At 30.1% G+C, this 13,985-nt stretch overlaps 2 long non-coding RNA genes across 7 annotated transcripts; both read right to left on the bottom strand.

Annotated features, from left to right (window-relative positions):
* Nucleotides 1-9,406: 9,406 nt before the first annotated feature.
* LOC146886434 (uncharacterized) lies at nt 9,407-11,356 on the bottom strand. 6 transcript variants are annotated; one of them, XR_014995174.1, is made up of 5 exons: nt 10,894-11,356; nt 10,781-10,803; nt 10,461-10,644; nt 9,935-10,078; nt 9,407-9,620 (listed from the first exon to the last, which is right to left on the bottom strand). It is a non-coding gene; the product is annotated as an uncharacterized LOC146886434 (long non-coding RNA). The 6 variants fall into 6 exon arrangements; XR_014995175.1 differs by having other exon boundaries at nt 10,015-10,078; XR_014995172.1 differs by having other exon boundaries at nt 10,586-10,644.
* Nucleotides 11,357-13,004: 1,648 nt separating this feature from the next.
* On the bottom strand, nt 13,005-13,592 carry LOC146886433 (uncharacterized). Its single transcript, XR_014995176.1, has 3 exons — nt 13,392-13,592; nt 13,265-13,317; nt 13,005-13,069 (listed from the first exon to the last, which is right to left on the bottom strand). It is a non-coding gene; the product is annotated as an uncharacterized LOC146886433 (long non-coding RNA).
* Between the last annotated feature and the right edge of the window lie 393 nt (nt 13,593-13,985).

Below are 13,985 nucleotides of genomic sequence, written 5' to 3'. Positions count from 1 at the left end.
AATTCTATTTATATAATTTTTCAAGTTTCAAAAATAATTTCCTTACAATTTTGAGTGTAATTGTTTTAGTAGTACATTTGTTTCCATTAAAGTATACTTTTATTAAAAAAAAGTTGAATTACAAAAAGGAAGCTAACATATTCAAATAAAAATAAAGAAACCTTGTTAACATTGAAATAGAAACATTGTTAACATAGAAATAGAAACATGTAAAGAAAAAGAATCTAAAACACATGTGTGGATGTTGGATCGGGCCTAACGAATCACCCATTAATTTTTAGTCTCATGCACGAGATATATATACCTTGGAGTGAGGGGGGTGTGTTGGAAGTCTCACATCGACTAGAGATAAGGCAATTTCATAGTATATAAGTGAGATACAAACCTCACCTTACAAGCTGATTTTGTGGGGTTGAGTTAGGCTTAAAACTCACTTCTAACCGTGGACATCAAAACTCGACCATGTATATTGGTATACATTTGAGAAAAATACTTGCAACATCTATATTCAGAAAAATAACATTGTCTATTTTACCATTGTAGTGTTACTCGGACAACGAAATTAATAGGCTTTGCAGGTTGACTATTTACATAAGAGAACTAAAACATAAATTAACTAGCATTGTGACTACACCAAATTCTTGCCTTGAGAAGAGTTCGGCAAACACTGTAGGTTTGCATTGGTGCATTCAATTTTTTAATATTAGAAACAATTATATTAAAAAAAAAATTATATTAATGGTACAATTACATGGTCAAAATAACTGCATTGTAAATACAATTACATTAGAAATTGATAAATATTTTCTCCGCTTCATCACTTTTGTACAAATAGTATAAATAATTTTGTTGGAACCTACTTTGTTAGCTTCATGACTTTTTTTTTTCTTTCAATTGATTATTGATTTTGTTTACTAAATTGAACAATATATAGTTAGAATGTAGAAATTAAAATAGTGATGTAAATAAAACCTTCATGAAAAGGGTTTGTAGTAATTGAAAGAGTAGAGTTATAATTAGTATAATACTAAATAAAAAATCGCGTAAATTGATATCTTGGAACATAATAATTATTACAACGTCAGAAAACCCTTCGTTATATTGTAAAAAAATAAAACACAGTAGTTAAAAAATAGTAAATATGTAAAAAAATAATTTATTAATCCTTTAGTTATTCAAAATTCCGTTGATACATAATTATATGAATAATTTTTTTGCATTATAAGAGATATATAATAATTATATTGATGTTTGAGATCAACAATGTTCTAAATATAATAATTGAGCAGGTTTTTTATTTCATTATTACATCTTGAATTCTCTTAGAAATTTAGTTATTATAAATAAAATTACGTATAGTTTGTCTTGGAATATAAAGTATTATGAATGTTTTGGGATTTAGATTGAGTACTAAATGAAACTTACTGAAATAATAATCATATATATACAATTGATATTAAAAAGTTATTCTAAGTTTTGTTGTGATTGTTTGGACTCTTTAAAGAAATAATAACAGCTTTTCAATCAAACTATCCAGTTTTATATTTTGGATATAGTAGTTATACAAACTAAATATTTTGTAATTGAAGTGAATTCATTTATTCATATTAAAGGGTAGTGCATAAAAATTGGAGGGGTGAACTTATAAAAGTCCATGCGGTTGTATTGGATAGTAGGGGTGCACATTAATTGTTTAACTTAAATGCTTCTTGGTTTCTATACATTCACTCGTTTGAGACCCGTGCTTATGTTTATTTTTATTTTTTTTCTTAATTTTATTATAATATTTAATATAATAATTCTTATATTAGTTTGAAATATTTTTTTATATAGTAATATTTTGATTAAAATTTGAAATAAAATATTATAAGGAATTGATAATATCAAAATAAAGTTATGCACCAAGTAATGGGTGGAATGGGTGGAATATGAAGTTTTGTTTGATATATTAGGGGTGTTAAGAGTAATAACTGGGGTGCATACAGAAAAACCCATACATTTATAATTTTGGTTGTATGTAGTTAAAATTTATTGCAGAGAATCAAAATACCATTGTCTGGCAGTTATGGATGCTGGTAAAGGAAAGGATGCATGAAGAGAAGTTGCTACTGCATGGTATATTGAACACGAAAAGAGGTTAATTCTTGTTTTGAATGTTCTATCTCTCTGTTCCAGTTTAGCTATATGATAATTTTGTGGTGGAATTTGTTGGTATGGAGTCGTTGACTATATCAATATGTTAATTGTCGAAGTTGATCTACAACTGTATGTTAACCCATTCAACGTAGTAATAGAAGTAAATTAATAGAAGTAAGATATGTTTGATATAGTTTGCTGGAATTGAAAAATACATAACATTGGTTGGTACAGATTAACATATCTATTTGCATACTTGTAACAGATTCTGGAAAACTTCTTTGAACACCCCATTGGTTGTAGAAATCAAAGGTTTCATTTCACTATCATGAATTAGAATCTTTAATCCACCTTTGCTTTGAACTCTAGATATCGCAACATATAGCTGCCCGTGGTTGAAAACTGGTGTTGGCAGGTATAAACTTACTGATGCTAGGGATTGTCCTTGAGATTTGTTTATTGTCATTGCATAGGATAGCATAATTGGGAATTGCCTTCTAATAAGCTTAAAACGCCATGGTGTTTGTGAAGGTGACATAGACATTCGAGGAATGTATACTTCCTGGCCTTTTCTTGCCCCAATAATTATCTTTGCCCCAATAACATGATTTCTTAGTCTACTTATAACTAATCTACTCCCATTACATAGTCCCTCAATCTGGTCCAAGTTCCTTAAAAGCATAATTGGGGCACCAATCTTCAGTTTAATGTTATGATTTGGAAGTCCTGACATAGTGAGTGTGTTAAGAAATTCGAGGGTGATTTGATGATATGCATCAACAACCATATCTTCTGTGTCAGCAATGATATTAGAGCTGAGATATTCTTTGTGTTCACTTATAATAGTGGATTTAGTAGGTTTTATATAACATTGTTGAATGATTTAAACATAGTTGTTATTAAATATAGTAAAGAAGGATGTTTTTAACATCATGATGTACCTAGTGTTAAAGATAAAACATATTCATTAATCACATTGACAATGTCGATTTTGCTAGCCAATATAACTCTACTTTGCAAGTAGTTGTGATTGAAGCAGTTTGTTGTTAAATCTAGATATGTGCTATTGACAATAGCTTGAATAGGATCTTCAAATTCCATTATCAGAAATTCGGGTGGAATGTCAATTTCCATTAACCCATCATTTGGTTCAGCCAGTGTACCATCCCCAATCTTGATTATCGAATCAACAAATTGTTTAATTTATGCTATCTTTGTCGGGTTTAATCCAACTTGTGATAGACACATATTTTTTTGTCAAAGTTAAGATATGACAGTGATCCCAAAGATAAGATGAGTTGATAGTGGCATGAACAATATCTGATCTTGTTCCTCCTAGAATAACTGGTAGTATTTGCTTATAATCTCCACCAAAAGCAATAACTTTTCCACTAAAAACTGTCCCATTTTCATTTTCTGTGTTCATTATATCATTCAATGTTCTATCAAGAGTTTCAAAGCAATATTTGTGAGCCATAGGTGCTTCATCCCAAATAATTAGATCATATTGTTTTAATAATTGACATAACTCAGATCCCTGAAAATGTTACAAACTGCGTTATCTAGAGTAGGGACTAGGATTTTAAATTTTGAATGTGCTGTCCTTCCTTCTGGTAGTAACAAAGAAGCTATTCCACTTGAAGCAACATTCAAGACAATTTTTCTTTTGGATAGGGCAGATGTAAATGTTTTCCACATGAATGTTTTTCCTCTGCCTCCATATCCATATAAAAAGAACATTCCTCCTTTATTGTAGTTTACAATCTCTAATACTTTTTCCAAGATTTCCTTTTGTTCATCTGTAAAATTAAACAAATATAAGTGCTTAAAATATAGTTTGTATTGTTTTTTATATTAAATAACTTACTAGTCAAGGATTTGAAAATTGATTCAAAATTTATATGTTTTTAAGCTGTGTCGTAATCCAATTATGCATAAATCAGACTATTTCCAGTTTGAGAAGGTATGAAGTTGTCAGGATAAGGAATTCTTGGAAAGTCCCTCAAACTTCTTGTATATGATTGGAGTAACTTTTCTATCTCAACTAATGTGTCCAATTTTGTAATTGAGCATCATGTAGATGAAGATCTAGAAAAAAATCTTAGTGAATTAATTATCTAAGGTAACATGAAACCTACATACAAAATTTGTTTTGTAGTAGTACCTGGATTTCTTGCTGTTCTTCTTTCATTGTACAAAATACCATCACAAAGCCATTTCCAAGTATTGTTCCAAATATTTTGAAGGTTGTTGACACTGTTGTTGATCAGAATTGTTACAAAGAGTTTTCTTAAGTAGTGTCCAGAACCCCAGTCGTTGGCCTCCTTAATAACTTGTATGAATTCAGAATCATCAGCTAGAAATCCTGATGCAAAGCAGGTTTCCCTGAAAGTTGGATATACTATGTTCTGAACAATTCTGATATCTACTTAGCATAATGACCCTTTTACTATTGTTAACATTCTTCTTAAGTAGACAAGTTCTCTTATAGTGGGTGATATCCACAAAAGTCTTCCAATAGTGTTTCCTTTCTTCCTTGGTTTCCAACATCTATGTTTTTTGACATAAACAAACTTAGATACAAATTGATTGTAGGTTAGTTGCCTTGCCTATGGATATTTCTTGTTACACTCCATCCAACTTGTGAAAATAGACTCAGTAATGCAAGGTTTCACAATGAGTTGGTCAATGATATCTCTATCTCTGATATATATTTGATGCTCCCCTACTAAGTGAAAAAATTGTCTTTCAACAGCTAGATTTCTTCCATGGATTGGAAATGCAAATATTCTCGAACATTCCTCACATGGTGAGATATATCTACAATCCACATAATGCTTTATCTCATCTATTGTTTCACTTGTTGATGGATTTGTATAGTTAGATACTATTGCAATTGTTATCCTATCATATCCTTTGTTGATATACTTGAATAAGTACTTAATAGAAGTACTTCGATTACACCATTCCACATTGATATGAGCCTGATATTTTATTAACAAATTGGGATTGTATGGCACTACAAAATGATTGTCCAATTCAATACCATTTCTGACGATATTTGCTCCATTATTCCTTCTTCTGTAATGTGGATAACCGTCTTCACTTATAGCTGTTTTTTCTTGGAATTTTTTTGGATAAAATCGTGAGCATTTTTCGTCTTTCATGCATGGTGATGATCTATTTGCTAGTCCACATGGTCCATGAATCATGTGATCCATGACAGTTTTATACAACAGTAGATTTTGTGGATCTAGAACCCCAGCTGAAATCACATTGTCTATGTCCTTTACATTTGGATATTCGCTAGTTGGTTGTAGGAAGATTGCAAGATGAGCATGAGGGATTCCTCATTTTTGAAATTCTATAGTGTATATATTTGCAACAGAAATTTTGTAGTTTGATTATAGAAATAAGAAATTAGTTTTAAAGCTATAATTATTAGTACCATAAAGACTTACATGCTACAACTTTGCCCAAGATGTGCTACTTAGTTACTTCTTCTAGGAGTTCATCAAATTTAATCTTGAATACTCTAGAAAGTATATTTGGACGGTCAGTTGGTGTTAAGTTCAACTAAGCTAATAATTGTTTTATTTTAGGCCACTTTGGGTTACATGTCAAAGTTATAAACAAATCTGGAAAACCAACATGTCCACAAATTGCCATACCATCAAAGTATAATTGATCCATAAACCTACGACTACCAACAAAAGTTGACGGCAAGACAATTATCTTACCTTTGTTGGACCTTTATTTTATTCATTTCTACTATTTTGAGAAAGATTTTTGTACTTTTCAACTCTTAGTTTGGATTGGTTGTTCCTGATGAAGGATAATCTTTCAGATTCTACCATGGTATATCCATCCACAACAATTTGTTGAAATAGTCTTCTCGATCTTAACAGAGTACTCACTTCAGATTCTCTTGTTTGTATACGATAACTAAACCATTCTCTTATTGTCAACCGATTCCTTTTTCTTGTTGTTGATGACAATGAGTGTCGGTGATTCACGTCATGCCTATATCCATCCTCACCATAAGTAAATAATAATGGGTACTGAAATCCTAAGTAACTTGTGTGTAACTTATTTATTCTCTATAGTTTTCCACCTCTATTTTCCATGATGATATCTCTAGGAGAAACAGTATCAACATCACCTACAGTTAATGCTGCAACTTCCAAAATAGTAGGAATATTATAAATTCTATCATCCTTACTCCTGTCTGCTATGAGTCTTAGCTTCAAGTCATCATATGGTTTGTACCTGTATATGTCTCTTGCCATTCTAAATGACTTGGCATGGAATTATGCATATCAAGCATGTTTGTTAGTTGTTGCACAATCTCAACTTCTATACGATTTGAGTTCCTACACCAATAATGAATAAATTAGTGTAAGTAGCTGTATTTATTGAAATCTATTTTGTTAGCAACTTTAAACTCTACATTGAAAATGTTAACCTTGATGATTGGATCCTTTTATGTGTCTCATTCTCATTATCAGTATCATAGATATAGAGTTGTACAAACTTGGGGACCTCTCCAACTGGTGGAAGGAGGCTACCAATTCTGTGACATGATTGGCCTTGTATTTTAAGATTTGGTGGTCCTTTTCCATTGTTGATACTTCTATCAATTTTTGCCCTAAGTAAAAGCAAACATCATGTTATATGTTCTTATATTTTGCTGATAATTCTTGGATTGTTGACAGTCAATATTAGTAAGAAAATGATGCAGTAGAGGAGGAGGTTCCTTTAGCAGTGGCAATTGAACTTTACCATTTCCACAACATAGTTGGAACTTTGGAATTAAGGCATGTACTTTTTTCCTTATCCTTTCTTGATACCACATATAAGCTTTGCAATGTATACATTGATATATAGGTTGCCCAATATCTCCATATTCCTTACACATGAGAAAATCATTTAGTAAGAAATAGGAATTGATAGTAAGAAATAGGAATTGATATGAGATATTACATTTGGTTCAACTGATAAGTCAATGAAATTGTTTTCATATTCTTTTTCATCTTCAGAACTTGAACTTGAATGCATTGCAAAATCTTCTTCATTTGTTGATAATAATGTTAATAAAAAACAATTTGAATACAATTTAATAGATTAGTAGTTGGAAATCATAATCTGATTGATACCTTCCATTTGTGTATTGAGGGTTTTATCTTTGTACTCATCAAGTATACCTTTCAAAGGAGTTGTTCCCTCTGTAACAGCATCAAACCTATTAATTAGGTTGGTACGATGCACAATATTATGTGGGATTGTAATTGCTATATCATTACTAACTGACGGGGATATTTGTGGTGGTTGTAGTGTTTCCCACTAAGGAGTTAAGGAAGGGGGTTCATTGAGTGCACTTAAAGTAACATTTGACAGTGGCCTATTGTATATCCTTGGTTGTGTATTTTGATCTGGTGTACAATGATTCCATGTAGATCTACATCTTTTTTCAATAATCAAGTTTCTCCTTTTCAATCTTGTCAAAGCATAATAATCTATTTTCTTGGATTTCTGTTTATGAAGAACATTGTTTCGTAATGTTTCTTCATCTTCAGAACTTGAATTTGAGTGCATTGAATAGTCTATTTAAACATGATTATGGAATGTTAATACATAACTTAGTTGAACATGATTTAATTGAAATTGTAAGTGTAAATCAGTTGTTAACTGCTACCTTCCATTTGGGACAAGCTCATTTGGGAGAGGCTCTAATAAAATCTATTTTCATTGGATCTTGAAAGACTTTTCAATTGACATTAAATTTGAGAAGGTGAGGATGCCACTACAGTAGTGTAATACCCACTTCTCTTATCAATGAGAATTTCTTTTCCTTTCAATCTTGCCAAAGCACAATTGTGCTTATTCATCTGATTATGATTATCCATAAATGACTATACAAAGTAGAAAAGCCTGAAATATTTAATAAGTTGTAAGAATAAAGAAAATATTTTGTGTAGTACTGATCTAGTAATATACATGAAATATATAGAACATTAGATGAATTGCAAAATGAACACAAATTATTCAATGAATAATTTTATAAAGATTTGATGAACGTTGTTCTGTATCTATAAAAGCCAAGAGTTTTAAGTTTGGAAGAATTTGTATACGTTGATTCTATAGCAGTTTGGAAATGTATACCTTTTTAGAAAAGAAAGCACGTATTGAGTTGAATAGAGGTAACCTGAAGTCTTCTGCATTTTTCAATCAACTATTTTCATACATTGTTTTGGATGTAGCCAGAATACAATCCTTACTTCCATGTTTGAAACAATTCTTAGCTTTTCATTTTGTTCTTCAGTTTACATCTTGCAGTTTAATTTTCCATAAAGCATTTTTCCTAAAATCTATTAATTGTTAATGGCGGGAGTGAAATTTTTTTTGCAATTTATTTAACTTTTAACTTTTAATTATTGTATATATATATATATATATATATATATATATATATATATATATATATTTCAGATTTAAGATTATTTTTATGACACTACTAGAATTTTCTCTATTTCATGAAAAATTTCTTGCAGATTTTTTACAAAAATTTGCAGGAAAAGTGTTTCCTGCCAATTTTCTTATAAATTTTGATCGGTAGGTAATACCTTCGTGGGTAATTAGTTATTGGGGAATTTCAAAATTCGCAGGAAATTTCTTGCAAATTTTTTTGTGAAAAATATTCACAATAATTTTTCCTGCAAAAAAATCAATCTAAAAAATCGCAAGTACTTTTTCTTGCAAATTTACATTTCGCAAGTAATTTTTTTGCGTATTTTAAATTCGCAGGTAATTTATTACTAAAAAAAATTGCAGGTAATTTTTTTGCGAAAATGAATTTGTATGAATATTTTTCTACCAATAATTTTGTAAGAAAATTCGCAAGAAATTTTTTATAAATTTTAAAAAATATATAATTTTTGCTTTCATATTATTTTAATTGACAAAATAATTTGTAAAAAAATTATTTATTTTATTATTATCAATACCATATATTAATTAAATAAAAAAACAAAATACTTTCTACGTCTATTTAGCTTTTTGACCAAATAAATGATCCTGAATAACATAATTCATGAAAAGTTAATAAATTTTTACATAAGCTATTTCAAATCTTTAAAATATTCTTCAAAATATATCAAACAAATTACAATAATTTCAAAAATGACATTATAACTTTATTCCTGCAAAATTACCTACGAGCATCATGAATATATAAAAGATTAAGCTCAAATGATCAACAATGTAGACAAAATAATGCAGAAAACAATTTTATTAATTTGAGCTTTAGAAATTAAAAACATAAAATAAAAGTAAGGCTCTCAAAAGGTCATAATATCTTTGTTTAAAGGAACTTTTCCAAGAAGCAACATATAATACTTTAATCTTTTCCAAGAAGCAACAAATTGGTCCTTGCCATCTGCATCAGACTGTGCAAATCTTGGAGAGAAGAATCCATGCCTATCATTCTGACAAATTAGTTTCATTCACAACAATAGTTAGACAAGAGTATAATTAAATTAAATCAAAAGCTAAATTGTAAGGTTCTCTAAATGGTCTACAAAGCCCAAGCATGTCTAAAGAAAAAAAAAATAGCTAAATGCACCTTCTAGATACAAAAAATAATAATCAAAAGAACAGTTTCCTTCTCTCAATCATTGTGTCTAATACACGCCCAGAAACACAAAAAATAGTCAAAAGAACAGATCATACTTGTAATAATCAAAATCAAATAAATCAAGACTAGTAATCAAGACCAGTAATCAAGGAAAGCATTTCATACAGGAAACATAGTTTTTTAAGGTTGCCTAATTCTTCTGGAATGAGACCAGTAATTTTGTTCGAGTAAAGATCCAAGCTCACCAAGTTTGTCAAACTCCCAAGCTCAATTGGGATTTTCCCAGTTATATTATTACTATAAAGTTCCCTGTCAAAAGAAAGATATTCAGATTTGGGCAGAGAAAGATCCGGTGAATAACTGTAGATAATACAACAACATTTGATTGATGTATAACTTTCTAACTAATAGCACAACTACAAAGAATAAAGATATCCAAGAAAGAGATCTTTAATCAAGATGAATACCATAATCTAAATCAGTGCACACCAACCTTCTTAGCTCTATCTTTAATCTTATATATCTTTACTCCATGCAACAGAAGCTAAATTAGGTTTAGTACATTCCATAACATACTTAAGGTTGTCGACTACTCTAGTATAAGGAATATGATTCACACTTCTTCACTCCCATCCTTTGTAGGAAAGGTCTGAAGCTAATAATGTGCAAGAAAAAGTGTAGAAATATTTACTCTCAAGAAAATTTTCAGCATATTGCTTTTTTGATAAGAATACTCTTCATGCTTGACTGACTCTGTGAGTCTTCAAACCAAGAATTTTCAAAGTTGAAATGAATATCCAAGTAAATTGAAACTACCATTTGAGTAACCTGCAATAATATCAATACTCCAAATTTGCCTCCAATATTTCAATAACCTGCAATAGTCATAAACAAATTCAAATGTCATAAAATTTAATAATTTGCATAATAATAATAATAATAATTAAATGAACACATCCATCAAATGACTTTTAAAACTTTCTTGTACTACCAATTGCATCAAATTTGTACCTATAATCAAAACCTTGTATTCTCTGCAAATTCAAATGAAATATAATAAGTAATACAATAAATAACAAAATTAACTTAATATACTAAGTACAAAATAAAATAATAATTATCACCATCTTCTGTATGGTCACTATCGTTGTCATCCTCATCCTCATTGGTATGTGGAGATGATAAAGATTGATGAGAAGAGGATGCCACATATCCTAAATGTTGCATTAAAGCTATTACTTGATTTTTTGTCTCAGTCAACTCTTTTCTCATTTCTATTTTATCTTTTCTTTGTTTTTGCAACTCTCTTTTCATTTCTACCTTTTCTTCTTCTTGTCTTTGTAATGATTCATTTAATGCTTGAATCTGACTTCTTAAAGTATCAACTTCCTCAAAATGTAACTGTTGACTTGAGGTTGAAATAAACATTCTACCCACAGATCCAAGACCAAATACCCTTCCCTTTTTCTTACCAACTGAGTCAATCCATATATCCCAATCAGATGGATTTTCGTGAATGGATTGTTCACCATCACTAGCATTCTCCATATTGCCTTGAGATGTTAACTCACGTTTTCTTTGTTCAAATTTGTCCTGCAAATGAAAAGTACTTAATGAAAACAAAGACATTAATAACTCAATAAAAACAAAGTAAACAAAGACAAAATAATAATAATGATCTCATGGTGCAGATCATTATACATGGTGCAAATCCCCTGTTTAACATAATTTATTTGAATAACTACAAGTTGATAAGATTATTGGTATCATCTAGTTTATGCCATAATTTCTCGATAGTTGTTAACAATCTAAGCAAACCTTATTGCCAAAGTTGAAAACAAAACTGTTTCTTTCAATTCTCATAATGAAATTTAAAACTTGCGAGTGAGCTTAGTAGGTGTATAATATATATTTTAAAATCTACAACGTACATAATTAGTTTCATTCACAACAATAGTTAGACAAGAGTATAATTAAATTAAATCAAAAGCTAAATTGTAAGGTTCTCTAAATGGTCTACAGAGCCCAAGCATGACTAAAGAAAAAAAACAGCTAAATACACCTTCTAGATACGAAACAATAAATGTACAAGTAAAAGTCAGATGCGTATCCAAAGTAGTTATGTACAAATATTCTAAAATCAGCTCCAAGTGCTATTTCAAGTCTATTTTTCTAAAGAAGAGGATCACAAGCTTAAGTCTAGTCTAGCTTCCAAGTCTAGTTTTCTAAAGTAGGCATTGCCGCAGGAACCACTAAAAGTTTAAGTAGAGAAACTAATTATAGAACCACAATAACAACTGACATTGCCTAGCAGAAAAGCAAAATCAAATTCCACTCGAAGCATTTTTGATTTTGTATGGATTCAATGGTTAAATGCTAGATGAATAAAATCCATTAACATTATTAATCACCACCCTATCTAAGCCTCAACCCTTAACATATAAAAAACAAGGAAACATGTGTTTCAGGTATTCCACCGCCAATAATAATTGACCGAACCATTTGCATAGTTTATGAGAAATTTTGACAACTTTCAATGTAAACCATAGTTACTATAAACTAGACATGCAATTCAGAGAAACACATACCCTCTGTCTAGTGCTCAAGTTGGAAAACAAAAGTTTGGATTAGTGGAGACAAAACCAGGGGACTGTTGCATGTAAGCAATTTTAGCCAATTCTTCATTAAGAAAATTTAAGAGGAAGACTAGAAGCAGCAAGTAGAGAAAAACCAGTATCAATGATGTGACAGTGTTTTCTCTCAACAAATGAGTGTGAGAGCATATTAGGCAATGCAAAATACCATTATTAGTAAGAAATGGAGATGAATGAAGAAGATAAAACCAAATAAACTTAAAAATAACATCAATAAAAGCAATGTAATAACATGCTCCACTAGTAGAATGAACAGGGGAAGGCCTCCATACATCAACAAACAAAAGCTATAAAGGGTGAGTATACACAATAGTAGAATAAAAAAAGGTAGCTGGTGAATTTTAATAAAGAAAAACTCGTATAACTAAAGAAAAACACTTTGTTGTTATTTGCATCAACAAACTGCTTAATTAGCATCACTACTTAAATCATTAGAACCATTATTTTAATTTATGTAATAGTGAATTGGAACATTTAAGTGTCTACGGTGCAGTAGAGTGAGACATGGTAGGACATGGTAGACTTACAATAATATTCGAAGACAACAACCAGCCTATAAGAATCCCAAGAGGTTTCCAGCAGAGTAGTAACTACCAATGTTTATATATATGCTACCATTGCTTGAGCCCAAATCCTACTATAAACCCTGAAAATCAACATATACAAGCAAAAGTCACAATGTCAAATTGAAATTTTATTAAGTTCTTATTCTATAAGTTTTAAATTATATTAAATTGATAATATGTAGATTAGTCAACTAAAACAAAAATTAAATTAAAAATGAAAGAATGGAAACCGTGCACAAGGATAATTTCTAGGTCCAAAGCCAAATAAACATTACATGAATAATTTCTAGGGTTTGTGTGTAACACACTATGATCTGAAAGCAATTTTCTGCAAAAGAAGAAATAGAGGTGATGAGATTGCGAGAATGAAATAATATGCGATTGAACAATTGAGAATCTTACTATTAATGAGAGTAAGAGAGTCCACGAGAGTACGAAAGCAACGTGATTTTGCGAGAACAACGTCTAGAGCAAAAAGCACGAAAGCACAAGAACGGATCACGAGAATAGAGAACGAAAGAGGAACACAAAAGTGGAGCGCGAGAGAGAAATCGAAAGTGGAGTGCGAGAGAGTGGTGTGCAAAAGCAAAAGAAAGATGTTGAGAGGAGTTTCCTGTGTAAATGTTAAGTTCCTGTTATACTCTGAGTATTTACACAAAAGCAAAAGCAGAATTTACGCCACGTTTCCTCTTAGTATAAAAGAATTGGACAAAAGTTTCCTACGACAACATTTTAAATGATAAGTTTGCTGCTGATTTAAATTTTGTATGAAAAAATTTATAAAATAAATTTTTAATAAGTTTTGTATTAGGTTCCTACGAAAAAAAATTAAATAAATATTTGCAAGAAGTTTGTATTTTTTTATAACAGTTTCCTGCCAAAGTTTAAAGTATATATAACTTCATGCCAAAACAATTGGTAAAAATATTGACAATTTTTTTTTTACAAATTATGATTCACAAATAAATTTACAAATAATCAATAAAATTGTGGTAA

The sequence above is a fragment of the Vigna unguiculata genome, chromosome 5 (assembly GCF_037176805.1).
Source record: "Vigna unguiculata cultivar grain cowpea cultivar isolate G323 ecotype 2 chromosome 5, ASM3717680v1, whole genome shotgun sequence".
NCBI lineage: Eukaryota > Viridiplantae > Streptophyta > Magnoliopsida > Fabales > Fabaceae > Vigna > Vigna unguiculata.
Note: the sequence above shows the minus strand (reverse complement) of the source record. Positions and strands in the feature narration are given on the sequence as shown.